This window comes from Canis lupus, chromosome 29 (assembly GCF_011100685.1).
Source record: "Canis lupus familiaris isolate Mischka breed German Shepherd chromosome 29, alternate assembly UU_Cfam_GSD_1.0, whole genome shotgun sequence".
Classification (NCBI taxonomy): Eukaryota; Metazoa; Chordata; class Mammalia; order Carnivora; family Canidae; genus Canis; species Canis lupus.
Genome location: NC_049250.1, coordinates 34,068,480 through 34,096,291, shown reverse-complemented (window position 1 = coordinate 34,096,291; position 27,812 = coordinate 34,068,480). Strand labels below are relative to the sequence as shown.

Genomic DNA, 27,812 nt, shown 5'->3' with positions numbered 1-27,812 from the left:
AATTTGTTTCTAGTCATGAAGAAATTGTTTTATAAATATAAAGTAAAACACATTTTCACAGATCCAAAAAACAAAAAGATATATCCTGAATCACTAGCAAAGTTGAGATGTACTTATGAGACAAGTAAATTAGTTGTTTCCTGAACCAATGATAAAGAAAGCACATTTTGTCTCTCAACACCTGACAGAAAGTATATTTTCCATCTTCTAAATCCTTTTACAATTTAGAATGCATTATTTCATATATGGTCAACATATTATTCTATTCTGTTAGGAATCCATTTCGGGTAATGCTTAATTATTTTTAATTTTCTACTACATTTAGAATTAAATGTATGTATATACACAATAATGATAATAAATATTTAGAATATATACTATAATCTCTTTAACACAGCTTTATTATTAGAAGTTTTTAAATCTAGAATCCCAAATTTTTGTTTTTACAAATTTCTTTAACTTTTTTTTAATCCTTCTCGTTTTATCGCTCTCTCTTATCACTTTTCCCTCAATACCTTTCCCTCTCATCCTTTTTCTAGCAAGGAAATGTATAAAGCCTGATGTCACATTATTTGACACATGTGCAACTGGATTTATTTATTTATTTATTTATTTATTTATTTATTTATTTATTTATTTATAAGATTATTCATTTATTATTCATGAGAGAAAGAGAGAGAGAGAGAGAGAGAGGCAGAGACACAGGCAGAGGGAGAAGCAGGCTCCATGCAGGGAGCCTGACATGGGACTTGATCCCAGGTCTCCAGGATCAGGCCCTGGGCTGAAGGCGGCACTAACGTGCTGAGCCCCCAGGCTGCCCACCACTGGTTTTAATTTAAATTTAAAAATTAAATATTTTTGAAAGTCTAGTATAACCTGGAAATTATTAACTATTATCCAGGTAGCTTTGCACATAGAACTCACTAGTAGAATCATCAGGTGTGCTTACTACTACTGTCATCTGTCCAAGCTACCCTGTCTTTCTTGGTAACCCCAGAGCATGTTGCCTCACTGATAGAATAAGTGAGTTTTATGATTACGTTACTATTATTGTACCTTTATTGCCTATTGCAAATATAATTTAACCTGGGGAGTATCTAAGGTTGATAATCCACTGCCCTCCTTGTATTTATCTGCTACTTTTAATTTCATTTGATTGGTTCCTGGGTTTTTAATTAATTACTTAATTAAATAAATTGTACATTTCCCATTATAGCTCAGAAGCCAAAAATTACATAGATGAATGACACATTTGGTTGTTCTTACTGAAGAACTCTCAGATTATCTAAAGATAAATACCCTTAAAAAAATAAGGGTGGCATAGTCAGTTAAGTGATCAACTCTTGGTTTTGACTCAGGTCGTGATCTCTGGGTTGTGAGATCCACCCCACTTTGGGCCCCCAGCTCATTAAGGAATCTGCCTAAGTTTCTATCTCCTTCTCCTTTTGCCCCTTCTCCTGTGTGGTCTCTGTCTCTCTAAGATAAATAGCTTTAAAAAAATAAAAATAAACAGAGCAAAGTTACACTGAAATAGGTATTTTATATCTTTAGTGATAAGATTGATGATACTTTCTCATAAAGTTCCACGGACACAACCCACAAACTACACTTTATTTCTTGCTCCTGTCATATTCCAATGCAGGTTGGTAGGGATGGGTGATGGTACTGCTTTGCATAGATATTCAGGGACCCAGGCTCTTTCTGTTGTTTCTCAATTCTAGAGGCCTCAGAGTCCTTCTCTGGATCATCTACATCCAGATTCAAACAAGGGAGGGTGGAGAATAAGGTTCATGAGTGGAAGAATATGGAAACTACAAGGAAATCTGAAAAATGCATTCTAGCTGTGTGTTCAGGAAGAAAGTGTAAAGATTTGGTGAGCAGCTAGCTAATTTCTGTCATAACATTATTTTTAGGTCTTTGTCAACTACAAGGATAGTTTATGGTTGATTTCACAAAAAAGCATGGAAAAATAATAGAAAAATCCTAATCAATATAGAGATTTTTAAAGTGACAAATGTCTTTTTTTCTCTGGCAGTTAATATGTTGTAATAGATTTGTTTGTATTTTGCTATAAGGAGTTATTTACATAAGGCATTTCTAGATAGTGTGCATTTTCTCTGATTCTTATTTATTTATTTATTTATTTATTTATTCTCTGATTCTTATTTAAATAACCCATAAGGAACCACTCAATTTCGGTGCTATTAGAAATGGAGACCTATGAGATAATCTGTAGCTGAAGATATTAAAGATTCTATATGTAGGTAACAAATATTACTAACCCCTTTTACTCCTTTCTATTTAAAGTGTCCTAACCATGCACTTAAGCTCTCAAACCTATCAGCTTTACCAAAAAATGCACCTTGGGTAAAAGAAAGAAAATAATTGCTAACTATTGTATATGCAGTCTTTAAAATTCACAATAAAAAAAAAATAAAATAAAATAAAATTCACAATAATTGTTTGGTAAAATTTAATCATGGAAGGATTAGATTATTTATTTATTTATGATTTTATTTTTTTATTATAAATTTATTTTTATTGGTGTTCAATTTGCCAACATATAGACTAACATTCAGTGCTCATCCCGTCAAGTGCTCACCTCAGTGCCCGTCACCCAGTCACCCCCACCCCCCGCCCACCTCCCCTTCCACCGCCCCTAGTTCGTTTCCCAGAGATTTTATTTATTTATTCATGAGAGACACAGAGAGAAGGCAGAGACATAGGCAGAAAGAGAAGCAGGCTCCTTACAGGGAGCCTGATGCAAGACTCGATCCCCAGACTAGGTTCACGCCCTGAACCGAAGGCAGACACTCAGCCACTGAGCCACCCAGGCATCCCAGATTCCTTTTTTTTTTTTTTTAATTTTTTTTTTTTATTTGTGATAGTCATACAGAGAGAGAGAGAGAGAGAGAGAGGCAGAGACACAGGCAGAGGGAGAAGCAGGCTCCATGCACTGGGAGCCCGACATGGGATTCGATCCCGGGTCTCCAGGATCACGCCCTGGGCCAAAGGCAGGCGCCAAACGGCTGCGCCACCCAGGGATCCCCAGATTCTTATAATGTAAACATCATATTTATGTTCCAAGAAAGCAACACCACTGAACAGATTAAACCAAGTAACCAAGTAACACCACTGAACAGTTTAAAATAACATAAATAATAATCAAATTATATTCTACTATTTTTGTAATTTTAGAAAGAAATTCATTTAGAATATTGCTAATAAATGAGATTACTTAACGAAGTAAAACAAAATCTGTTGTTTACCAAAAGCAAAACAGCAACTAGCTTTCTAAAGAATTAATCTAACCTGAATCAAAGACATATAACTTTTGACCTGGTATTTGTTAAAACAATATTTAGGAAAAGATTATAAAGCCTTTGAAACAGAACCTTAGACATATTTAAATTATATTTAAAATAAATGTTTAAATTCCATAGTCCTGGAATTTCCTCTATAATTTTCTTGACAAAAGGCATCCCAATCTTATCCTCCACACTTCCAAAAACTGGAGGTTTACTACTTCTCAGATGAACAAGACCCACTGTTGAGTATATAGGTTTTTATAAAAGGCTATCTCATACTGACTTAAAATAAAATTCCTTATGACTTCTCCAACCATTAATCTTTGCTTTATGATCTGAGATAATAAATACATTTATGTTCTACATATTTTTAAATAATGATGAATTCAATGCAATCAATCCCTCTTCTTTTCTCTATTCTGAGCATCTCTCTTTATACCAGTTCTTTAATATTTCCATTTAAATTGTTGGCTTCCTTTTCAGAAGGCCTATGGGTATGCCTAGCCAGAAAAAGATGTCTAAGATGAGAAGCAACACACTTGGCATTTGTGATATCATTTTTAACATAAAAGTATGTAGTAAAAATAACACATTCCAGTAATGAAATCCTTGAACTTCAGATTTCTCTTCGTACTGTTACTTGTATTTATTTTTTTGGAAAAATGATAGTTTTGTTATCTCAGGAAATTTGACATGGTAACCCAACTTCTCAGGAGAAAAATGTGTAGTTCTAGAACAAAATTTTTATTAGGATTTGAATTATCAGAAGTTTCTTTTGATAGTAAAATATGTTACACTAATTTATGCATAAGTATCCTTTTTTACAGTAAAATGGTCAAAGTAATAAGAGATAAAAATCTTTGAGTTGACTTATTCAAGAACTTTGTTATTCTGAGAATTAAATCTACTTAATATTTGAAAATGGGGGGGTGGATTTGGAAAATATTCTTGTAGATTCTGAAAAAAATCTATTTATCAAGTAAATAGTTGTTTGGGGGACCTGGTATTAGATTCCATTATTTTTCAGAAACCAATATATTTAGTTAGTATTTCACTGTTGTGAAGAAAAATAAGTTTATTTGCTTCATTCTATTAGAAACCACAAAAATGAAAATGGAAGAAATGAATATCTATAAACTGCAAAAATAGAGAAAAGTGTAAGATGTCAATATTTACCCTTTAATTTTATATTAATACTTCTGATTTTAAAAATGCCAAGTGTATATCTCCACTCAGAATTATGTCTAGAGGAAAGCTTTCTCAAGTACATAAATGTTCCTGCATAATTTGTACTTAATATCTATTGTTTATGAACATTATGCTGGAGAGAGTATGTAATATTTACATCAGGTAAATATCCAGTAGGATACATCCAATTGGACATGGCTGGAAGACACAAGTATTGACCATTTATCCATACTCAAATTCCAGTGAGGTGAAAGAAAAATACTAAGGTAAAATCAAATGCAGGGGATCCCTGGGTGGCTCAGCAGTTCAGCACCTGCCTTCGGCTCAGGACTCCCGGCCCGGAGTCCTGCGATCGAGTCCCATGTCGGGCTCCCTGCATGGAGACTGCTTCTCCCTCTGCCTGTGTCTCTGCCTCTCTCTCTCTCTCTCTCTGTCTCTCATGAATAAATAAATAAATAAAATCTTTAAAAGAAAATCAAATGCACAGCAATGTTGAAAAAGAGAACCAAATGACCAGTAAGATACTGTATAAAATAGAAAACTCAAGGGGTCTGGCAAAGACAATAGTAATCCCACCTACATAAATGTTAGATATATTTTTTAAAAAAAGAAACAAAAAACTTTCCTACAGAAGAAATATTTATTTGCTTGAGAGACAAGCTAGTTAATGCATATACTAAGTGGCCTCTTTGAATATTTCTTCATCAGAGTGGCTGACTTCAGTGTAAGTCCTCAGAATAAAGTTAAGTAATTCCACAATTAGAATGGTAAATGATGAGGCCAATGTAGGTTTTGGTCAGAAAAACAGAGTAGTATTATCAGAGCTTTACACACAGGCCTGCTGCTATTAGTCCCATACACATACCCGCTGAAGGAATCAAGAGCCAAGCTGCACATCACTGGTAAACTCAGTAATCTCCCCCGCTGCCCACATGGTCCAACAAAGCTAAGGCTTAAGTAGAATCTGAATCTTGGTTTTGTATAGAGTTCACACTGGGTTGAAGATGAGCATTGCGACTACTTGATGCAGAATCTTATCTACAAATATAGGCATAAGTTCAAAGACCATAATAGATATATTTAATATTATATCACATTCCTGGAAATTACAAAACATATATATATTTATGCATATAAATTTCCTGCATCAGATGAACAGTAAAATAGAAGTGATGATTCACTGGTAAACTGTAAGATTGAATGAGGGTTTTATCTTAATACAGTAAAAAGTACAAAGGAATCAAAATGGAAAAAATGAAAAAGGTTAGAAAAATGAAGAAAAATCTAGGATATTTAGGATTCATTTCACAAGTGCCAGAAGGGATAACAGAGATTAGAGCCTTTTATAATATGAGAGCTTTAGTGTTCAGATGCCACAACTACTTTTCGGAACTCATCTCCTTTTGTTCATCCTTGCTTATTCCATTCCAGCTACTCCGGCCTTCTTTATATTCCTTGCACTTGTTTTCCATGTTTTCAACTCAAATAAGAATTGAACCTTTGGATATGTTTGTTCCCTCTGTCTGGGACACACATCCATAAAATAAATGTTTGACTCATTCCTTAAGATCTCTGCTCAAATGTCAGTATATCCGTAAGGCTTTCCTGTTTATGCTTTATAAGATACTCCTCCAAACTAATCTGGGGCACTTCATCTTGCTCCAGCTCTACCATATTCATTCCTACAATGCTGATTACAGTCAAATTATTTATTTATGCTTTTATTTGCAGTCTCTTTCATCAGACTGCAGGCTCTTGCTCTGTTTTGCCACCTACTCTGACCCTTATATTCAGAGCACTGTCTTGAATCTAGTAGGCACTTAATAAATACTTTTGAATGACTGACTGAATGAATAAATGAATAAGTGGTAGACAACAAAGAAATTTTCTTAAGCTTCTGGAGGAGTTATAGATTCAGGACCAAAAAAAATACAACTTTTACTGGGAAAGGCACATGTTCAGAAATTAATGACCTCAAGAACAAAGGAGAGTCCAGACAGAAACTTAAGAAAAAAGCATAACACAGGGAAAAACAAGGTTGACTCCAGACCATTTATCTGCAACAATGAACAATGAAGCAATAAAATAATCTTGAACCCATGGTAATTTACTCAACTAAACTATTGTTCAAATGTGAGTTGGGAATAAGATATTGGTACAGAAAAACATAAAAAAAACAAAGATGTTTTTAAAAATCAAATTGAGAAAAAGGTATATTGAAAGACTTAAGAGGAAATTTAAACAAAAATAAATATTAACATTGGAAATGTGATCTTGAAATACTTAAATAAGCAATTATTGACTAATAGAGGCAGAATTTCACAAATTACTAACGTTTGTGGATATAATTTTCCAGATGAATTAAAAAGAACATTAGATGAAATGGAAGGTAAAACAACATATTAACATATTTTATTCAGATCATATCTGTTTGTATTTCCAAATTCATTTTAATTGGAAAATGGAAGCATGTATCTAAATCATTGGGTAACATACTTACTGTGATTTTCATATATGGATTTTTAGTAGATTTTGGATAAAGTTAGTAGTATCTCTAGTCAAGAATACTAAAGACGATATATAAAGAAGACTTTTCAACTTCAAATTATTTCAAATCCCATTCTTTTACAATATTCTTTCTAATGAAAGGGACTAAACATTTGTTGAACCATGTTTGGTCAGATATGCTATTTATTTTCTTTCTTTAATAGAATAAATATATACATGCATCATATTGTAAAGATTTTGAAAGCACAAAATTATCTGAAATACAAATAAAAATTCTTATCTTCTCACTTCCTTCAGCCACACTTCCCACCTTATAGATAACCACTGACAGACATTAACCTTGACAAGTTCTAGGAACATGCAACTTGGAATTTTTTTTTTCAACTTGGAATTTTAATAGCAAGAACACAGGTCTACAAAGATATCCTGTCAAATATAAGTGCATTACTTGAGCTAGGGCATTCAGTTCACTTGCAAGAATTTTCTGGTTTATCCTTTGACAATTCTAAATACAAAAATCAATTAAATTTTTAAAATTTAGAAACAGCATTCTACCATTTGTAACAGTCTCTATAAAATATAAAATATATATTTATAATATAACAGATGTATCAGATATGTTCAGCTCATGCTAACACTTAAACAGAAGTTAAGGTAGAAATAGGGAGACACTGCTTTTGCACTTAAGCAGCTTATATTTTAGTAGAACAGAGAAGTAATTTTAAATGATCGATAATTGAAATTAAGTGATGTGCAAGGTCCAGACACAATATGGAATAAAGAAGGGAGACAAGAATCTTCCCAGTTGGTGTGCAGCATTGGAAAAGGTCAGAGAGGAAGTTTCCCATGGAGAGAATTTGAAATTTGAACTTACTTACCAGGTTTGTAAGAGAATACAACATAGGAAAAGGCACAGAGGTGTGAAATATGATGGTTCTTTTAGGAAGTTTAAAGAAATTTGGCATTGGTGGAGCATAAAGAAAAGAAGAGTAAATGGCAGGAGAGGACCCTGGAGAGGTCAGCAAGGGCTGAATCATGGATGGGCTTATGTTAGCTGAGTCACTTGGACTCTAACCTATAAGCCATGGATGGTATGAATGAATGAGTTTTAAATTGGGGGACATTAATAAGAGGTTGTGTTATCCAAATGTATCTATGTCTTTCTAAATCATCTATTATTATTGAATGATTGTGATCTGTGAGCAATATTATACAAAATTCCTGAGTGTTCATCTGTCATTGCTGGAAAGGTCCTGAGAGCAAAGTTCACAAAAGAGTCTGGATTATGTATTGTCAAATAAGGAAATTCTGGTCTTAGAGGGAAGGTCATTAATTTTAGAAACGTATCAAGTTTGTTAAATAATACAGAAAATCATTAGGAAAAGGTGATTTGGCCTGGGTTCCCCAATACATTTCATTTGTTTCAATCTTTATGGTAAACTATGGAAATATTAATTCACTACATATTTTTGTTTTCAATCAATCACTTAAAGATGTTTATTTATCTACCTTAAAGAATAAGTGCTATTGTGGAATGTCTGAAATTAAAAAAATATTCCTCTTAGTTTAAAAATGTACAAGCTTGTTGGGGATGAAGGGTGTAAACATTATAAATATTAAATAATGTAAGAAGGTATCATATAAAAGAAGATATCAAATAAAAGAAGGTATCACAAGGTAAGTAACAGCTTTATTGCTAACTCAAGTTCTTTATTGCTAACGAAATAAGCACTATCCACTTGTGACTGCCTTAGAAATTCTTGTTTTCTTCAATTCTAAGATTTATCATCAATTTTGTCAAGTGGATAAGGTCTAGATAAGTAGTCAATTACCAAAAATATAGCCATAATTACAATATTGGATCTAGGATAAGGCACATGAATGAATGCCACAAGATAATAAGCAGAAGAGTATATGATTCATAAAAATGGATAAAACTGAGTATCTTCATTGAAGTAGTAAAAGTAATTGCAAATATGAGTTGACATGGAATAAAATGGTAATTTGTACATGAATCAAACCTCTTTCAACAGAGAATTTAAATTGCAATTTAACATTCAGTGAGTTTACATGGTGGTCCCAGAGCCCTGCTAGCTTTTAAAGAGAATGATGAAAACCGAATAATATTCACCTTACATAATTTGAATGTGTGATGGACTATCTTGAATGTATTGTGCCCCAAGGAACCATTTGTTACCCTAGGTCTGCCTAAGTCCACTAAATTTCAAATTCAATAAATTCAGGACTAAGTTGAAAAGCTAGTGAGGCTTAGATTATCAAGACTATTTTGTCAAACTTTAATAAAAGATGAGATATTGAATGCCTTAGTAGTCAATAGTCATCAGAGCAATGATGGGGTATTGGCATGCACACTATTTCACACTTAAGTGAGTTGATGTGAATTTTTTTTTTTTTACTGGCTTTATTTTAAATGGTGTAGGAATTAAGTTCCAGATTTGTTTTGGTTATCTACAAATTTTCTATGGATGGTATTTTATAGACAAAAGAATTTCAAAGATGTCAGTACAGATTTTAAGTTAAGACTATCCTGAAACCATTCAATAAAATTTGATAAAAACAAACATTTACACATATTTGACTGTACTAGCACATAAGCAGTAAACAAAGAAGCTAAAAGGAAATCAAGCTTGTCAATTGCACACGGTTAACACATTAAAAAGAATTCACAAAGATAATATATCCTAACCTAGATTAAATAAAACAGAATAGTGCCATATTTAAATAAAAGTGTGGATTAATAATGTTTTGCTTACAATCTCTAGAGTATTAAATTTAAGCATGAAAGATGGCATTTCTAAAAAAAAAAGAAAGAAAGAAAGAAAGAAAGAAAGAAAAGAAAGATGGCATTTCTAAAATAGATTACTCAAGGTACAGTCTATAGAATGAGTAGGAGCATGGGCACTGGAGCAGATAGCGTGGGTTCAATTTCCAGTCATGGGCCTTATGAGCCTGAAGACCTTGGGAAGTTTATTCAACTTCCTTGTGCCTCAATTTCCTTATCTCAAAAACAGAGATGATAATAGCAGCTACCTCATAAAATTGTTGTAAGACTTTAAGTCATTTAATGTAAAACATAGAGTAAATGTTCTGGGTCAATTATTATTGCTACTCAACTATAGTAATTTAAAATTAAAGAGAATGAAAAATCAAAAAGATGTCTCTAGTATCATTTGGAAAAGGAAGCTCGGCTATTATTTTTTCTTTCTTTTTTTTTTTTTAAGATTTTATTTATTTATTCATGATAGCCACACAGAGAGAGACAGAGAGGCAGAGACACAGGCAGAGGGAGAAGCAGGCTCCATGCAGGGAGCCCGACGTGGGATTCGATCCTGGGTCTCCAGGATCGCGCCCCGGGCCAAAGGCAGGCGCCAAACCGCTGGGCCACCCAGGGATCCCTTATTTTTTCTTTCTTAAAATGAATGAAGCAGTATATTACATGAGTACTTTGACATTATTCATTTCTGTCATTAAAGATGAGGCACATGTATGATTTATCTCTTTAGAAAAAAGGTTAAGGCTTGTGATAACCACAGATTATCTAGTTTTATCATATTTAGACCTGTAGGGAAATTAACTATAATAATTCACTCCATATTTAGCTATGTTTTTATAATATCTGATTATAACAAAACAGAGCTTGAGTGAGAATTGAGTGAGTTAGCAAATTCAGATTTGCTTTATATTAATGGTTAGAAGTATAACAGAATTATACGTTGAACATACCATGTTGGTTCTTCTATTAACGCTAAATTTCATTATTTTTCAGATTGGCGTACATTATTACCCATAAATGTCACATGGACCCTAGTATGTATTTATCCATGTTGAAATGTTAAGCATTGTGTGTAATCTTGAAGTGTAAAAGTATAAACCTTTTGGAAAATACTATATATCTATATCTACATTTATACCCAAATCTATATCTATGTTTGTTTATAAAATATAATCAACCTTTTTTTAGTTTACTTTTTCAATACCTTATTGTCTAATATATAACTGTTTAAGCTGAGTTCCTCCATACACCAACCTTCAGCATTTTCAGAAATTAATAACTCCTTTATTGGGGGCTACATTGGAAAAGAAAACAGAAAAAAACTCGACAGTTCATGTACCTGTTCAGACGGGTTCATGGAAGTACTTTGCTGCTTTGCTCTGTGTTTTATTGTTATTATTTATAGCTTTGCTATCACTACTCACAAAAGATCATATGTCTCTCAAAGCTATGATTAGGGCAGCCCTGGTGGCCCAGTGGTTTGGCGCCACCTTCAGCCCAGGGCCACCCGGGATTGAGTCCCACGTAAGACTCCCTGCATGGAGGCTGTTTCCCCTTTGCCTGTATCTCTGCCTCCTCTCCCTGTCTCTCTGTCTCCTATGAATAAATAAATAAAATCTTTAAAAAAAATAAAAGCAATGATTAAAAAGCACTGGGGGTCTCCTTTCTCTTACATTTTAGAGATGCTGAGTGGTTTCTAGCTTAGTGTAAAATAGTCCTGATTATTTTGTAATTGATGTTAGTATGAGTAATAAAAACAATGGTTGAGAATCTACATTAGAAAGTAGGGACTTTGGTAATATACTTGTGTTTTTGGCTGCAAAATATAAGCAGGCTATTGTACTTTATGAAAACAGCAGATTTTGCACTGTCTCTGTACACATTGGCTAAGCAACACTGAGATAGTCCAGATGTAATAGATGCATGAATCGCACTGAGCTGATCTTTATCCTGGAGGAAATCCCAGAATATTCTGGCCAAATAAAGGTGAAAGAAAGCACTTAGACTTACATCATGTACAACTTTAAGTCCGGAAGCAATAAATGAATAGCTTGTTTTGTTTATTTGAGTTTGAGATTTTTAAGACAGCACCCATTGCGAAATGCCACAGGGCATATGTATCATGAAAAATAAACAAAATGCAAAGAGCTAAAAGTCATTTTTAATTAACCTATCAATTACAAAAAGCTCAACTGAACAGATGTCCCTTGCTTTGTGCCCAGAAGTTCAATGAACTGGAGCTCTGTCAGGTCAACAGGAAAAAAAGTTCAACAGACTCTAAAGACTCTTAGTAGGAGCGCTCTTGTTGATTTCACCCTTTGGGATTGTATATATAGATAGATATCCCTCTAAAAATATCAAAGGCCAATGTCATATGAAGGTTTACTGATGATATTTGAATTTTATCACTGGGGAACTACATTTTTATTGCATCATTCAATATATATGTGTGGAAGTCACTGAACTGTGCATACCTGGGATATATAACCAATATCAAACTCTTCCTTTACTCATATCCTCACTCTATTTTGCACATGAGAAATTTTTATGAAATACGGACTGTATACCTTCCTACATAAAAATCTTAGTGGAATCTTAGTGATGGTAGGAAAAGATCTGGCTATATAAAAATCAAGTCACTCACAAAATATGACACCAAGTAACTTCTCAGACTCCTGTAAGTATGCATTAGAATTTCTCTATCTCAACCTTATGTTTTCCTTACTAATGATTCATATGGTCCTCAAAATACAGACTTCCTACCATCTATATCTGGAAAACTCTGTTGGTTCTTCAAAGCTTAGATAAGATGTTTCATATAGAAGCATTCCATCTATGCTTCATAATTTCTACCTTCAAAATTAACTGTTCCTTTCCCTTGTCTTATTGTTTTCAATAAGAAAGTATTCTAGCCCTACTATGATGCCTTAAGAAAGTCATAGGCTGATTGGATTGATATACAAATCTGTGGGTAGGCTGTTCAATTTACTAAAGCAATCAATGAAACAGGCTCTTTCTATCTTTTTGCTAAAACACCTGTTTCTGTGCATGATGATAACAAAATGGCCACTTCTTTCCTCATAGCCTGTATTCCAGGCTAGAAGAATGAGAAAGGTCAAAAAACATGTTGCTGATGAGATGTAGTCTGTTTCCTTATAAATGAAGCCATCTGTAGAGAACCCTTCTAAATATTTAATCAGATGACATAAACAGTCCAGGTACAATACAGTTTGAGAAGAGAAATATTTTTTAAATTTAAGAATCTAAAGTAGAGAACATAGAAGACATCAGTATAGTATGTAAATGACTCCATAATGTTCCTCCAACTGTCATAAAACTACATCAATTTTGCTATTATAGGTATTAACAGAATTTAGTTATGTTCAACTCTGCAATTCTGAGTTGCTTGTAGGAAAGGACTATAACTTTAATAATCTTATCCTTCATGCCAGGAACCATTTTTAGACTATATTTGTAGAACAGATAGCTCCAGGAAGAAGATACTTTTGATAGAACTCCAGACTTTGAAATAAGACACCAAAGGTCTATACATGAGCAGAAGGGCAACCTGAAAATAGACCAATCATAATTAAATCAAGGTAATCTTCCCATAATCTTCCTGCTAACTAGAAAAAAAAAATTCTCTCTGGAAGAAAATAACCTCGTTCTGAGCCTCTATAATTTTGTCAAACTGTTTTTCAAAGAGATTTTATCATAATTCATTCCTACCAACAATGTATGAGAGTTCCAATAGTTTTACATCCTAGCCAACCCTTGGTACTATCAATTTTTAAAATTTATTACATATGTAGTGATATTTCATTATAGTTTTATTATTTATTATATTGAAGACTAATTATATTGAGCTATTTTCATCTGCTTTTTGACTACTTAAATGTCATGTTTTGTGAAGTCCATGTTCAAAATTTGACCACATTTTAATTAGTTTGTCTTCCCTTTTCCCTTTGTGGAGTTATTTTTATATTCAGTACCCTTTACTGCATATATATATCTTTCAAATATGCTCTCCTAGTGTGGGTTTTACTGTTTTATTTTATTAACCATTTTTAATAATATTTTATTAAGATATAATGTGTATACCATAAAATTTACACTTTTAGGGATCCCTGGGTGGCGCAGCGGTTTGGCGCCTGTCTTTGGCCCAGGGCGCGGTCCTGGATATCTGGGATCGAATCCCACGTCGGGCTCCCGGAGCATGGAGCCTGCTTCTCCCTCTGCCTGTGTCTCTGCCTCTCTCTCTCTCTCCCACTGTGTGCCTATCATAAATAAATAAATAAATAAATAAATAAAAAGTTTTAAAAAAAAAAAAAAAAAAAAAAAAAAATTTACACTTTTAAAATGTACAGATTAGTTTTTTCCTGTAGTCACAGAGCTGCACAATCATCAACATTATCTAATTTTAGATAAGTAGAATTTTTAATTTTGTAGTTCATTTTTTCACTTTGTTCTCTTTATATGACTCATGTTTTCTATCTATTGTCTACTAAATCTTTATTTACTTCAAATTGCAAATATTTCCTTCCATATTTTCTTCTGAAATTTGTTCTTTCGACATTTTTTTAGTTACATTATGTCCATGAAGTAGGTAAGCAACAAAGTTTGCGTTTTTTTATATGTATATCCAATGTTTACAGCACAATATGTTGAAAAAGTTAATCTTTCTTCACTAAAATATCTTGTCAACTTTATTGACCATATATGCATGGGTCTACTACTTTTTTTTCTTTTCCAAATTTTGATTTAAATTCTAATTAGTTGACTTACAGTGCAATATTCATTTCAGGAGTAGAATTCAAGTTTAATCACTTACATATCACACCCAGTGCTTATTATAACAATGCTGTCCTTAATGTCTATCATCCATCTAGTCCATCTCCTATCCACATCTGTCCTTCAACCTCCAGTTTGTTCTCTATCATTGAGAATCCTTTATGGTTTGTTTCCCTCTCTCTTTGCATGGGTCTACTCCTATTTGTTCTATTCCATTGATTCATTTTACCAATACCATTTGATCAGTGAAGCTCAATAGTATGTCTTGATTCTGGTTCATCTATTTCTAAATTGTGCACATCTATTTTCAATATTTTCATATATTTCTAAATTGTTTTTGCTCTTCTGTATACTTTACATTTACATATAAATTTTAAGGTAAAATTTTCAATTTCTAGAGAAAAGCATTCTAGAATTTGTATTGTAATTGTGTTTAACTATAGATCAAATTGGGAATGATTGCCATGTTAACAATTTTGAGTCTTTAAATCCATGAACATGGTATACCTCCACATGTCTTTGGTTTTTCTCAACAATTATTTTTAGTTTTTGTTGTACCTAAATATTTCATAGTTTCAATGGTATTTCATTTGATGTATTTTTTCCCATTTTTTGAGGTATAATTGATAAAGTTGTAAATGTTTAAAGTTTGCAAAATGATGACTTGATATACATATACATTGTGGAACCATTGCTACAATCAAGTTAATTAATGTAATTAATACATCCATCACCTACATCATCTTACATAGTTCCTTCCTTTATTTTTTTTTTTTTGGTTTTTTTTTTTTTTTTTGGAGAACAGATATCAAAATTTTAAGTAAGAATGGTACACCAAGATTTTATAGAGATAGATTGTTATATTATAGTAGAGTAGAGTATATTAGTGTGTGTGTGTCTTGTTTTAATTCTATTGAGAATGATGTCATTTTTGTTTAAGCATGCAATAGACCTGGTTAGTTAAGTTCAAGCTGTAAGTTGCAACACACCTTTTGTGGGCTGTGAGTCCACTGTCAGTTAAGTTTTCAAGGACTTTGAAGTGTTCTTCAGATCTGTCCCCAATATGTACCTTCCATGGCCAGCTTGAGTGGTAGTCTATCTTCTGACTCAGTTGTCAAAGTCTTTTTAATGCTGATTAGGAATAGCTCTAAACTGGTGCAGTTCAGGAGTGAGCTTAGGATTTTTTAAAAACAAATTTATAGACTGACTTCCATGAACTCCTTCATCTCATTATTCTCTCTGGTATTTTCCAGTTTTCTGTGGTTCTGCTTTCCACTTCCCTGGTGAGAAGGCTAGGGAATTAGTTACCACATTCTGTCTTGTACTTCTGAGACTGTACTCACTTATTGGGCCAGCCAACATGAAAAACCAAGGGGAAAATAAATTATAAACCCATTGTTGGTTTGGTGTTACTCTGAATTCTTGTTTTCTTCTCCAATATACCTGCCACTGTTTACTTTCTAAATGCTCAATAGCTTCTCTATGCATTCCGTGCAGGTTATATAACTTAATTTGGTGAGAAAGAGAGGTTTGAATCTATTTACTCCATCTTTCCTGACACTAGGTCTAAAAGCATTATTCTTAACAATCAAAAATTCAGAAAAACCAAAATGTCCATAAATGGCAAAATCAATTGTATATATTTATTCCATAGGATAATACATATTTATACCAATACTGTCATTCATCAATGAAAAAGAATAAAAAAACCCTGCTGCACACAACAGCATTGATAAATGTCATAAACATATCAGGAGGGGAAGTCTATGACAAAATAATGCATACTATATCATTCTATTCATATAAAGCTCAAGAGAAGGTGAAACTAACTTGTGAGAAAGATTTTTTTTAAAGATTTAATTTATTTATTCATGAGAGAGACAGCGGCAGAGACATGGACAGAGGAAGAAGCAGCCTCCTCATAGGGAGCCCGATGTGGGACTCAATCCCAGGACCCCAGGATCATGTCCTGAGTCAAAGGCAGATGCTCAACCTCTGAGCCACCCAGGTGTCCTGAGAAAGATTAACTCTTATCTTTGAGGAGAAAGCAATGAGTGAAAATGAGGAAGGGTTTTGGGGTGCTGGCAATGTTCTATATAATTAACTTTGTGAACCTGGTAGTGTTTATTTGGTTATTGTCATGTACACTTAACACTCTTACTATATGCATATTATACCTCATTATAAAAATCTGTAAGGAAATGAAAATAATAAAGTGAAGCAAGCAGTGGTCATATCACATTATATATATATATATATATATATATATATATATATATATATATATAGTACACAAACTTACAGAGTTATTATAATTGTTAAATTGTTACTTGGTTAATTTGTGCAATTGTTCTATCTCCCTCATGGGATCAATTTGGCAAATACTCTCTTTACTATCCTATTTCTTAAACTGTTCCTTTCTGTATTTAACTCTCTTTCCACCTCTCATATATGTATACTTAGTGTCATAATGCAATTTAATCCTGAATCATGTGAGTTTAAATACAAATCTAAAAATAGCTTAAAATTTATCAAAAATTTGAAACAAAACCTGAATAAATGAAAGACTTCAGATTTTTGTTAAGCTTTTTGAATATGAAGACCATTAATCTTCCAAGGCAAAGAAAAAAATCTATAGTAATAAGGAATTCTATTCTTAAGTTGTAAATCATTATTTTAAGTTTCCTTAGAATTAAAGCTTTGGTCTTGAAAACAAATGCATGGCCATTAGAAGATCATCACATTTCAGAAATTATAAGCACTCAATTAAGTCAGTGTGGTTAACAATAGAATGTGTTATATATTAGGTTGCCGAACAGATCATATGGTGATTCTAATTTCCTACTACATAGAGTTAAGACAATCGTGGTGGAAATTTTGAGGTCATTAGCTCCTTGGAGTTGTCAACACATGTTACGTAGTACAACTTCAGCAAACTTTCCTGTCGTTTGGTTAACTCATTGAATTGTACATGATTTACTTAAGTGTGCAAAAGGAGTAGCTTAACAACATTAATTATACATCAAATAACAGGCATAAATTCACTAATTTACCTTGACTATCTGTATTTATGTATTTCATGAGCAATAATATATTGCACCCTATACCATGGTAAAAGGTAACAAGAAAGCTCCATTGTAGCTGCAACAGCATGACTCTGATTTCAAAAATAAATCATTTTTTTCTATTAAAATAATAGAAAAACTCAATGATCTTTGTTATTTTAAAATTATTTATGCAGGAAAAAAATATTGTTCTAATAAGTTTTTAGAAAACTTAAAAGCCATTTTGAAAGCAGAAACAATTGCCAAGATCTAGAAATTCCCTTTATATTATTTTTTCTTCTGGAAAACTATGATTACAAACAGAAGGATTTCTAACAATGATTATTCATGAAAGTAAGCACATTAAATCAAGAGTAATTTTAAGAGACCATAACATTTGTTCTAATTAAAAGCAGAGCAATTTTCATATTGCAACATAACATTTGCTTTTTTGTTTCTTAAACTATTTTCAAAACTGATTTGGTAGGAATATAAACTAAGGTGTCACATTAGATCTTTAAAAATTCCTCTATCTTTACAGTTATTATTTATGTTTATGTTAGAGAACATTTTATTTAAACTAAAATTTTAAATCATGCATCATTGGATGATCCACAGCAATCATAATGTTTAGGACTGCAAATGTAATAGAATAAACTGACCATTTCAAATGATTAATTAAATAAAATGCTATCTTACTGAGTCTTTTTAGAAGATATCTAAAGGGAAAGAGTGGGCTTTATTCATTTAATAAAAAATTTTTCTGAGCCATATTAATATTATAATTATTCCCTCCATACATTCTCTTTTATTATTTCTTAATTCATTAAGCAAATGAATAAAATAAAAACACTCCCTAAAATTGTCTGGCAATAATACTGGTAATTTTTATATATTGCTTTACAGTCTTATTTGAACCATGAATAAAATGATATGCTAGTAATCAAAATAATCCCATGAAAAATTATATCATTCTGATTACATTGATTAAGGGTAAAATGATTTAAATGAGGTATTTGGCACTAGGTGATAATGATTAATGTAAACTCAGTTTATTTTACTTTCCTGTTAAAAGATGTATCTTAAAAAGTTTTTGTTATAAAAACGCATGCAAAACTACAAAATAAAATAAATCAAGACGGACTGAGAAAATTGGGACAGAGGGAAAATAAGGATAGGAAAAGGAGATGATGTCAGAAGTGAGATGAGTACACTGAAAGCATACCAAATGTTCCTGTACATCTGCTAGAGACGGGACACAAATTTAGCCCAAAGCTTTCTAGTAGTCAACACAAAGAAGGATCGATGATTCATTTAATGGGTCACAGTATCCTTGAAATGAAAACAAAGTACTCATTCAGGAAAAGACCTATTACTGGTACTATAACCAAAAAAGTAAATAAATAAAAAATAAAAAAAAAACATTTCCCATGTGTCTTAATAAAAAGAATATTGGAAATTACATCCACACCTACATTTTTACAATAGATTACAGATGAGCTCTGACATTTCTAGTAATAACATCCTCAAATTAGGCTGTGCTATGACACAGGACACAATTCAGCAGGACACACTATCAGATGATATGGCTTAACCCTGCAAACCACTGCAGAGTGTCTAAAGCAGGAGGCTTCATATTTTCACTTTGTCATTGGAGCTGTCCTGTGGGCACACATGAGTACTCAAGTATACAAGTAGGAACATAGATAAATGGAGATCTAATACCACTTTCAAAATAAAAAAATAATATATTATTTTGGCTCCATTTTTCTATACTGTGGCTTATGTGTGGAAAGGCTTGAAATTGGTTTATTTGTTTCTAACAGATAAAAGTTCCAGATCTGAGCAAAGGGCTAGCTGAAATACTGCTTAGGAAATTCTGAATCACTAACTCTCAAGTGAGTAAAACTAAGTGACAATTACTTCCATGTTATTCTTCCTAACAGCTTTTTGTAATATTACTATTTTATTTATTTATTTTTGTTCATACAAAACCAATTACTTTAAGAGTTAGTAGAACTCTCACCAAGATACTAGCCAATAGGATCCAACAGTGATTAAAAGGATTATTCATCAAGCCAGTGGGATTTATTCCTGGGCTACAAGGGTGGTTCAACATCCGCAAATTAATCAGTGTGATACATCACATTAATAAAAGAAAAGACAAGAACCATATTATCCTCTCAATAGTGCAGAAAAAGCATTATACAAAATACAGCACTTTTATTATTAAAACTCTCTGCAGCATAGGGTTAGAGGGAACCTACCTCAATATTATAAAAGCCACAGATGAAAATCCCACGGCAAATATCATTCTCAAAGTGGAAAAACTGAGAGCTTTCCCCCTAAGGTCAGGAACACGACAGGGATGTCCACTCTCACCGTTGTTGTTCAACACAGTACTAGAAGTCCTACCCTCAGCAATCAGACAATAAAAAGAAATAAAAGGCAACCAAATTGGCAAAGAAGAAGTCAAACTTTCATTCTTTGCAAAGACATGATATTCTATGTGGAAAACCCAAAAGACTCCACCTTAAAATTGCAAGACCTCATACAGGAATTCAGCAAAGTGGCAGGATATATAATCAATGAACAGAAATCAGTAGCATTTCTATACACTAACAATGAGACAGAAGAAAGAGAAATTAAGGAATCCATCCTAATTGCAGTTGTACCAAAATCCATAAGATACCTAGGAATAAACCTAACCAAAGAGGTAAAGGATGCATACTCTGAAAACTAGAGAACACTTAGGAAAGAAATTAAGGAAGGCATAAAGAAATGGAAAAACATTCCAAGCTCATGGATTGGAAGAACAAATATTGTTAAAATGTTTATGATACCCAAAGCAATCTACATATTCAATGCAATCTCTATCAGAATACCATTATTTTTTTTTTACAGAGTTGGAATAAATATTACCAAAATTTGCATGGAACCAAGAAGGATCCCAAATAGCCAGAGGAATGTTGAAAACGAAAACATAAAACTGGTGGCATCACAATTCTGGACTTCAAGATGTACTACAAAGCTGTAATCATCAACACAGTATGGTACTGACACAAAAACAGACACATAGGTCAATGAAACAGAAGAGAAAATCCAGAAATAGACCCTCAACTCTACTGTCAACCAATCTTCGACAAAGCAGGAAAGAATACCTATTGGAAAAAGAAAGTCTCTGCAACAAATAGTGTTGGGAAAATTGGACAGCAACATGCAGAAGAATGAAACTGGACCATTTCCTTACACCATACACAAAAATAAACACAAAATGGATGAAAGACCTAAATGTGAGACAAGAATCCATCAAAATCCTAGAGAAGAACACAGGCAGCAACTTCTTGACCTCAACTGTAGCAACTCCTTGCTGGACACATCTCCAATTGCAAGGGAAACAAAAGCAGAAATGAACTTTTGGGACTTCAACAAGATTAAAAGCTTTTTGCACAGCAAGATAAAAAAAACTTTTGCACAATTGACAAAATCAAAAGACAACCTACAGAATGGGAGAAGATATTCGCAAATGTCTTATCAGATAAAGGGCTGGTATCTAAAATCTATATGGAACTTACCAAACTCAATACCCCCCCCAAAAAAAAACCCATTCAAAAAATGGGCAAAAGACACTAATAGACATTTATCAAAAAAAAAAAAAAAAGGCATATAAATGGCCAACAGATACATGAAAAAAATGCTCAACATCACTTGGCATCAAAAATACAAATCAAAACCACAATGAGATAACCTCTCACATCTGTCAGAATGGCTAAAGTTAACAGGTCAAGAGACAACAGATATAGGTGAAGATGCAGAGAAAGGGGAACTGTCTTACACTGCTAGAGTGAATGTAGGGAGGTATAGCCAGTATGGAAAATGGAGCTTCCTCAAAAAGTGAAAAATAGAGCTATCCTACAACCCAGCAATTGCACTATTAGGTATTTACCCAAAAGTTACAAACAGTGATTCGAAGGGGTAACTGCAACAATGTTTACAGCAGCAATGTCCGCAATAGCCAGAATATGGAAAGAGCCCAGATGTCCTCTAACAGATTAATGGATAAAGAAGATGTGTGTGTGTGTGTGTGTGTGTGTGTGTGTGTGTGTACAGACATCAAGCCATCGGGAAATGAAACCTTACCGTTTGAACTAGGGTATTATGCTAAGCAAAATAAGTCAATCAGTCAATCATAGAAAGACATTTATATTATTTCATTCATATGTGGAAGTTAAGAAACAAGACAGAGGATCATGGGTGAGGGAAGGAAGAATAAAATAAGATAAAGTCAGAGAGGGAGACAAACCATAAGAGACTTAACTATAGGAAACAAACTGAGGATTGCTGGAGGGGTGGTGGGTGGAGACATGGGGCAATTGAGTGATGAGCATTAAGGAGGGCACTTGATGGAATGAGCACTGGGTGTTTATGCAACTGATGATGAATCATTAAACTCTACCTCTGAACCTAATAATACACTATATGTTAATTATGTTTAAATTAAAAAAAGAAAAAAGTTAGTAGAATTAAAATAGAGTTGTCATCATCTTTTGAAGTGTAATAATGCTGATGATGAATACATATACTTAATAGACACCCTGATTAATCTAGGAGTTGAAGTAATGTGGCTTTTATTTCAGGACCAAATCACAAAGTTTAAAAAATATGTTTTCAGATCGATACCAGGTATAGTTTTCAAGTTTGAAGGGAGTTTAAGTGCAGTCATTTATAAAACTTTTTAAAAAATGCATCCGTCTGACATACATTTCAAATATCTTGAATTAGAAATTGCACAGAGTAAGGAAAGAACAAATCAAATATAAATGTTTAAAAAGATCCACAGGTGACCCTTTTGTAGTCTTTGTTAAGACTCATATATTTGTTTTAAATACAATAAATAGGGAAAATACTATAAAAATGAAAATAATTCCTTTCTTCACTTTTAAAATTCAGCCCCTTCAGACTAGTCACCGAGTCAAGTGTGAAAGAGAAACTAAAACAGATAATTGTACCACACACATTGTAGAGTGAAGAGACATTACACCTACAAGCCTTCTCCATTTTGCCATTGTATTGCCTTTTCTGTCTTTGATTATCAACCACTCACGGGAGTGGGGAACATCAGGAGCACAGACTTGGGACTCCATGTGTGCCTGTGGTCACGTGTGTCCTCTTCACTACTGCTGTGCTTTGAACTGCAGTCATGTACCCCTCAGCAAAATATTGCACTTGCGACACAAAATTTCAGTCAGGTAAAAATGGCAGACACCAGAATAAGTGTCATAAACTGAATTATCTAGACAGTATTTATTCTTTTTTGGTGCAACACATATGCATTTTTACAGGGATTTCAGAAAATTTCAGAAAGTAACATACTTACTTTAGGTAGGTGAACCAAGTAGAATAGAGAAGTCTCAAATAAAAAGGAATTTCTCAATTTTCCGTCTGCCTTCCCATTTACTACTGTTTTATTCTCCTAAATTTCTAAAGTAAAATATTGGATTTTTATTTTTAAAATCAAAGCTGGAGCACCCGGGGGGCTCAGTCAGTTAAACGTCTGCCTTTGGCTAGGTTATGATCCCAGCGTCTTGGATTGAGCCCTGCATCAGGCTCCCTGCTCATCAGAGTCTGCCTCTCCCTCTCCCTCTGCTGCTCCCCCTGCTTGTACTCTCTCTCTGTGTTAAATAAATATAAATTTTTAAAAATCTAATTTTTCTGTTCTACTACAAACCAGATTTACTTCAAGAGTAACAAAATAACAGATTTTCACCAGCTACAAAATATCTGACTATATTTTTCCATTTTAAAACTACCTAGTTTTATTCTTCTTAATATGTTTCACCAACTACGAACTATGTATTAGACACTGAGGATAAAAGCCTCTATTTGTTTGGTCTAATACTGAACTAAATTCACAATGTGTTAAATGTTTTTCTTTATTTTCTCTGCACCTATCCGTCCCTTTTCAACTTGTGTGAGTCAGGTCTAAAGCAGTGTCTCTCCAATCTTTCTCTATTCACAATATTTTTTTGTATATCCTGTTGGCAGTCGTTTACCTGCCGTACTTCCATTGTTCTGCATGAGCCTCATTTATTTATCAAGTCATGACTGCTAAGTATCTTCCTTGAAGTCAAGCTTTTCACAAAGAATAAAGCATGAGGAAAGGAGTCTCTATTTTGTGCACATGGCAAACTCTTAGCATAGAAATGTTTAAAAGATAGAGTAGTTAATTGTCTTAAGAATTGTTAGTCTTGTGGTAAAAACTATATGCGTGCAAGGGAGACTATTTGAACGTTTCAGATATTAGGGACTGAGAGACAGTCTTAAACCATTCACTGGGGGGTGGGGGGTATGGAAATACTGTCAGAAACTTGTTAAAAAATGTACTCTAGGCATGTCCCTGAGATGGAAAACCATAGAAAAGGGATAAAGCCTAAATATGGAAATAAAATTAACTAGAGAAAATGTTTTGATTCACATTTTTCAGTAAAAATATATGCAGAACTTCTGCTTGTGGGTAAAGTGGATTACTTTGTGGTAGACTTATTCCTGCTAAGCACAAGTAGAAAAGCTGGGAAAAATCCTTTTTCTTTTTCTTTGTTTTTTTAAGCCTTCAGATATCTTATAATCCTGTGAAGACATAAAGATCTGATAATCACAGTCTCTTGTGTTTTATAGTGGCAAAATTAAAGGCTGTATGGGCCTCAAACACATAGTAAATTATCTCCCCCATCCCTGAAGCTGTGTAAGGCAAGGACTTAAAATGCTTAGCCAAAAAACACTGAAAAAGCTGACTTTTCAGCAGTCTTTCCTGGAGAGGTGAAAATAGATTTGTTAGGGGAGGGGCTCGCATGATGTTTTCAAATTCCATTAAAAACCCTGGTAAGGGACAGGAATGAAATAATAGACTATTATCTAAGTGATGCAGCCTTAATTCCCTGGTTGCTTTAAGTGTTGAACTCCCCATTCCATCTGCCTACTGAAGAAACAAAGAAGCCTATTACTAAGGAGGATAAGATGCTGTGAAGTACCTTGAATTTTTATACAAAATATCCAGCATTAGATTGAGAATTACCAGGCATGGCAACAAGTAAGACAATGTGATAGAGAACAAAAACAAAAACAAAAACAAAGGAATTAGATGATCTAGATGCACAGATGATTCAGATCCTATAGTACATAAGGACTTTAAAATAATGTTGATTGTTTTGTTTTGTGAAGTCTTCAGGGTTTTCTATGTTCATAAGCTCAAGCCAAACAGTGTATTTTAATTCTTTCTTTCCATTTTGGATATGTTCTTTTTCTTGTTTAATTGTTCTGACTAGGATTTCCAGCATTATGCTGAATAGTTGGTATAGTAGTCATCCTTGCCTAGGTCCTAATCTTAGAGGAAAAACTTTTGGTTTGTATATTAGCTGTGGGCTTGTTAAGTATGGCCTTTACTATATTGAAGTACCTTCCTACCATATCCAGTTTGATGACAGTTTTTACCATGAAAGGGTAATTAAGCTTGTCAAGTATTTTTATGCATATATTGGTAAGTTCATATGACTTTTATCTCTGTCATTCTATAAATGTGGTGTAACACATTAATTTATTTATTTAAGTTGAACCGTCCTTGTTCAGGGATAAATACCACGTGCTCATGATGTGTGATCTTTTTAATGTGTTGTTATTGGTTTGCTAGTATTTTGTTGAAGATTTTTGATTCTATGTTCTCCAAGGATATTGGGCTGTGGTTTTCTTATCTTGTAGTGTCTTTGTCTGGCTTTAAAGTTGTAGGACATGGGGCACCTTAATGGCTCAGTTAGTTAAGCATCAGCCTTGGCTCGGGTCATGATCTCAGGGTCCTGGGCTTTCTGCTTATGGGGAGCCTGCTTCTTCCTCTGCCCCTGGCCCTAGCCTCCACTTATGTGCTCTCTCTTGGTCTCAAATAAATAAAATCTTTAAAAAAATATAAAGCTGCAGGACACAGGAATGCCTAAGTGGCTCAGTCGGTTATGCATCGACTCTTGATATCCACCCAGGTCATAATCTTGGGGTCCTGAATTCGAGCCCTGTGTTGGGCTTTGTGCTTAGCATGGAGTCTGCTTAAAATTCTCTCTCTCTCTCTCTCTTTCTCTCTCTCTCTCTCTCTCCCTCAACCCCTCTCCCTACTTGTACTCTCAATCTATCTCTCAAAAAAAAAAAAAAGTAAAATAAAGTTGCAGGACACAAAATCAATGTCAGTTACATTTATGTATGCTAACAATGAGTCATTTAAAAAGGAAATTAGGAAAATAATCCTGTTGAGGCACCTGTGTGGCTCAGTCAGTTAAGCATCTGCCTTCCACTCAGGTCATGATCTCAGGATCCAGGAATCATGCCCCACATCCAGCTCCCTGCTCAGTGGGGAGTCTGCTTCTCCTCCTCTCTCTGCTCCTTTCCCTCTGCACTCCCCACTGCTCATGCTGTCTCCCAAGTAAATAAAAATAAATATATATATATATATATATATATATATATATATATATATATATCCTGTTTACCATAGCATCAAACCAAGGAGATAAAAAACTGGTACACTGAACATTATAAAAAGCTGATAAAAGAAATTAAAGAGATCAGTAATAAATGGAAATAACCTATATTCATGAACAGGAAGAATTAATATTAAAATATCCATACTACTCAGAGTGCTCTATAGACTTAGTGCAATCCCAATAAAAACCGCAATGGAATTTTTTAGAGAACAAAAAAAATCTTAAAATTCCTATGAAACCACAAAGATTCCAAATAGTCAAAGTAGTCTTGAGAGAAAAAAACAAAGATGAAGGCATCATACTTCTTAACTTCACATTACAAAGCTACAGCAATTAAAAACAGTATCTCACTGGTATGAAAACAGACATATAGACCAATGGAACAGAATAAAGAGCCTTCAAATAGGCCCACACATATACCTTCAACTGATTTTCAACAAGAATGCCAAAAATGTACAATGGGGAAAGAATTATCTCTTCAACAAATGGTGTTGGGAATACTGGATATAAACATGTAATAGAATGAAATTGGATACTTACCTGACATCATACATACAAATCAACTCAAAATGAATTAAAGAGTTAAAAGTTAAGGATTGGAACTATAAAACTCCTAGAAGAAAATACAGGAGGAAAGCTTCCTGACATCAGTCTGTGCAATGATGTCTTGAAAAGGACACCCAAAGCACAAGCAATGAAAGCAAAAATAGAGAAGTGGGACCACATCACACAAAAAGCTCCTGCATAGAAAAAAACAAAAACAAAAACAAACAAAACCAATCAAAAAAATGAAGAGGTGATCTATGAAATGGGAGAAATATTAGCTATTAGCAATCCATATATTTCATAGTGGTTAATATTCAAAATATAGTAGGAACTCCTTCAATTTGATAGGAAAAATACAAACAAGCTGATTTAAAAATGCGCAAATAACTTGAATAGACATTTCTCCAAAGAAGACATACAAATGGCCAATGCATGTGTGAAAAGGTGCTTAATATCACTAATCATCAGGGAAATGCAAATCAAAGCTACAATAAGATATCAACCTCAGACTTGTTAAGATGGCTACTATTAAAAAACAAAATAAAACAGTTGGTAAGAATATGGAGACATTGGAACCCTTGTATACCGTTGGTGGGAATCTAAAATAGTGCAGCCACTATGGAAAACAGTATGAAGGTTCCTCAAAAATTAAAACAGGATTACCATATGATCCATCAATGCCACCAATGGCTGGATATTCAAAAGAATTGAGATCAGGATCTCAAAGTGATATATTCAGTACCATGCTTATGGACACGTTATTCAAATAGTCAGATATGGATACTACCTAAATGTCCATCATTTAGATAAAGAAATGTGGTATATACATACAATGGAATATTATTCCACCTTAAAAAAGAAGGAAAATCTGCCATATTCAACAACATAGATGAAGTGGAAGATATGTGAAGTGAAATAAGCCAGTAATAGGAGGGCAAATGCTGCATGATCCCACTTACATGAGTGGGATCTTACATGTCTAAATAGTTGCACTCTAGAAACAGAGAGTAGAATGGTGGTTTGCGAAAGCTGGGGGAAGAGGGAAATAAAGAGTTGATGTTCAATAGATGTCAAGTTTCAGTTACACAAGATGAGTAAGCTCTAGAGATGAAGA

At 33.5% G+C, this 27,812-nt stretch overlaps 1 protein-coding gene across 17 annotated transcripts in view; it reads right to left on the bottom strand.

Moving 5' to 3' along the window:
• CNBD1 (cyclic nucleotide binding domain containing 1) overlaps positions 1 to 27,812 on the bottom strand; it is a 531,845-nt gene that overhangs the window by 72,347 nt on the left and 431,686 nt on the right. The window contains exon 12 of one of the 17 annotated variants that reach the window (XR_005381188.1): positions 5,362 to 5,534. The exons of the other annotated variants lie outside the window; for them this stretch is intronic. The gene's annotated coding sequence lies outside the window, so the exon portion shown is untranslated. The remainder of the gene's footprint in view (positions 1 to 5,361; positions 5,535 to 27,812) is intronic. 17 annotated transcript variants of the gene reach the window in all.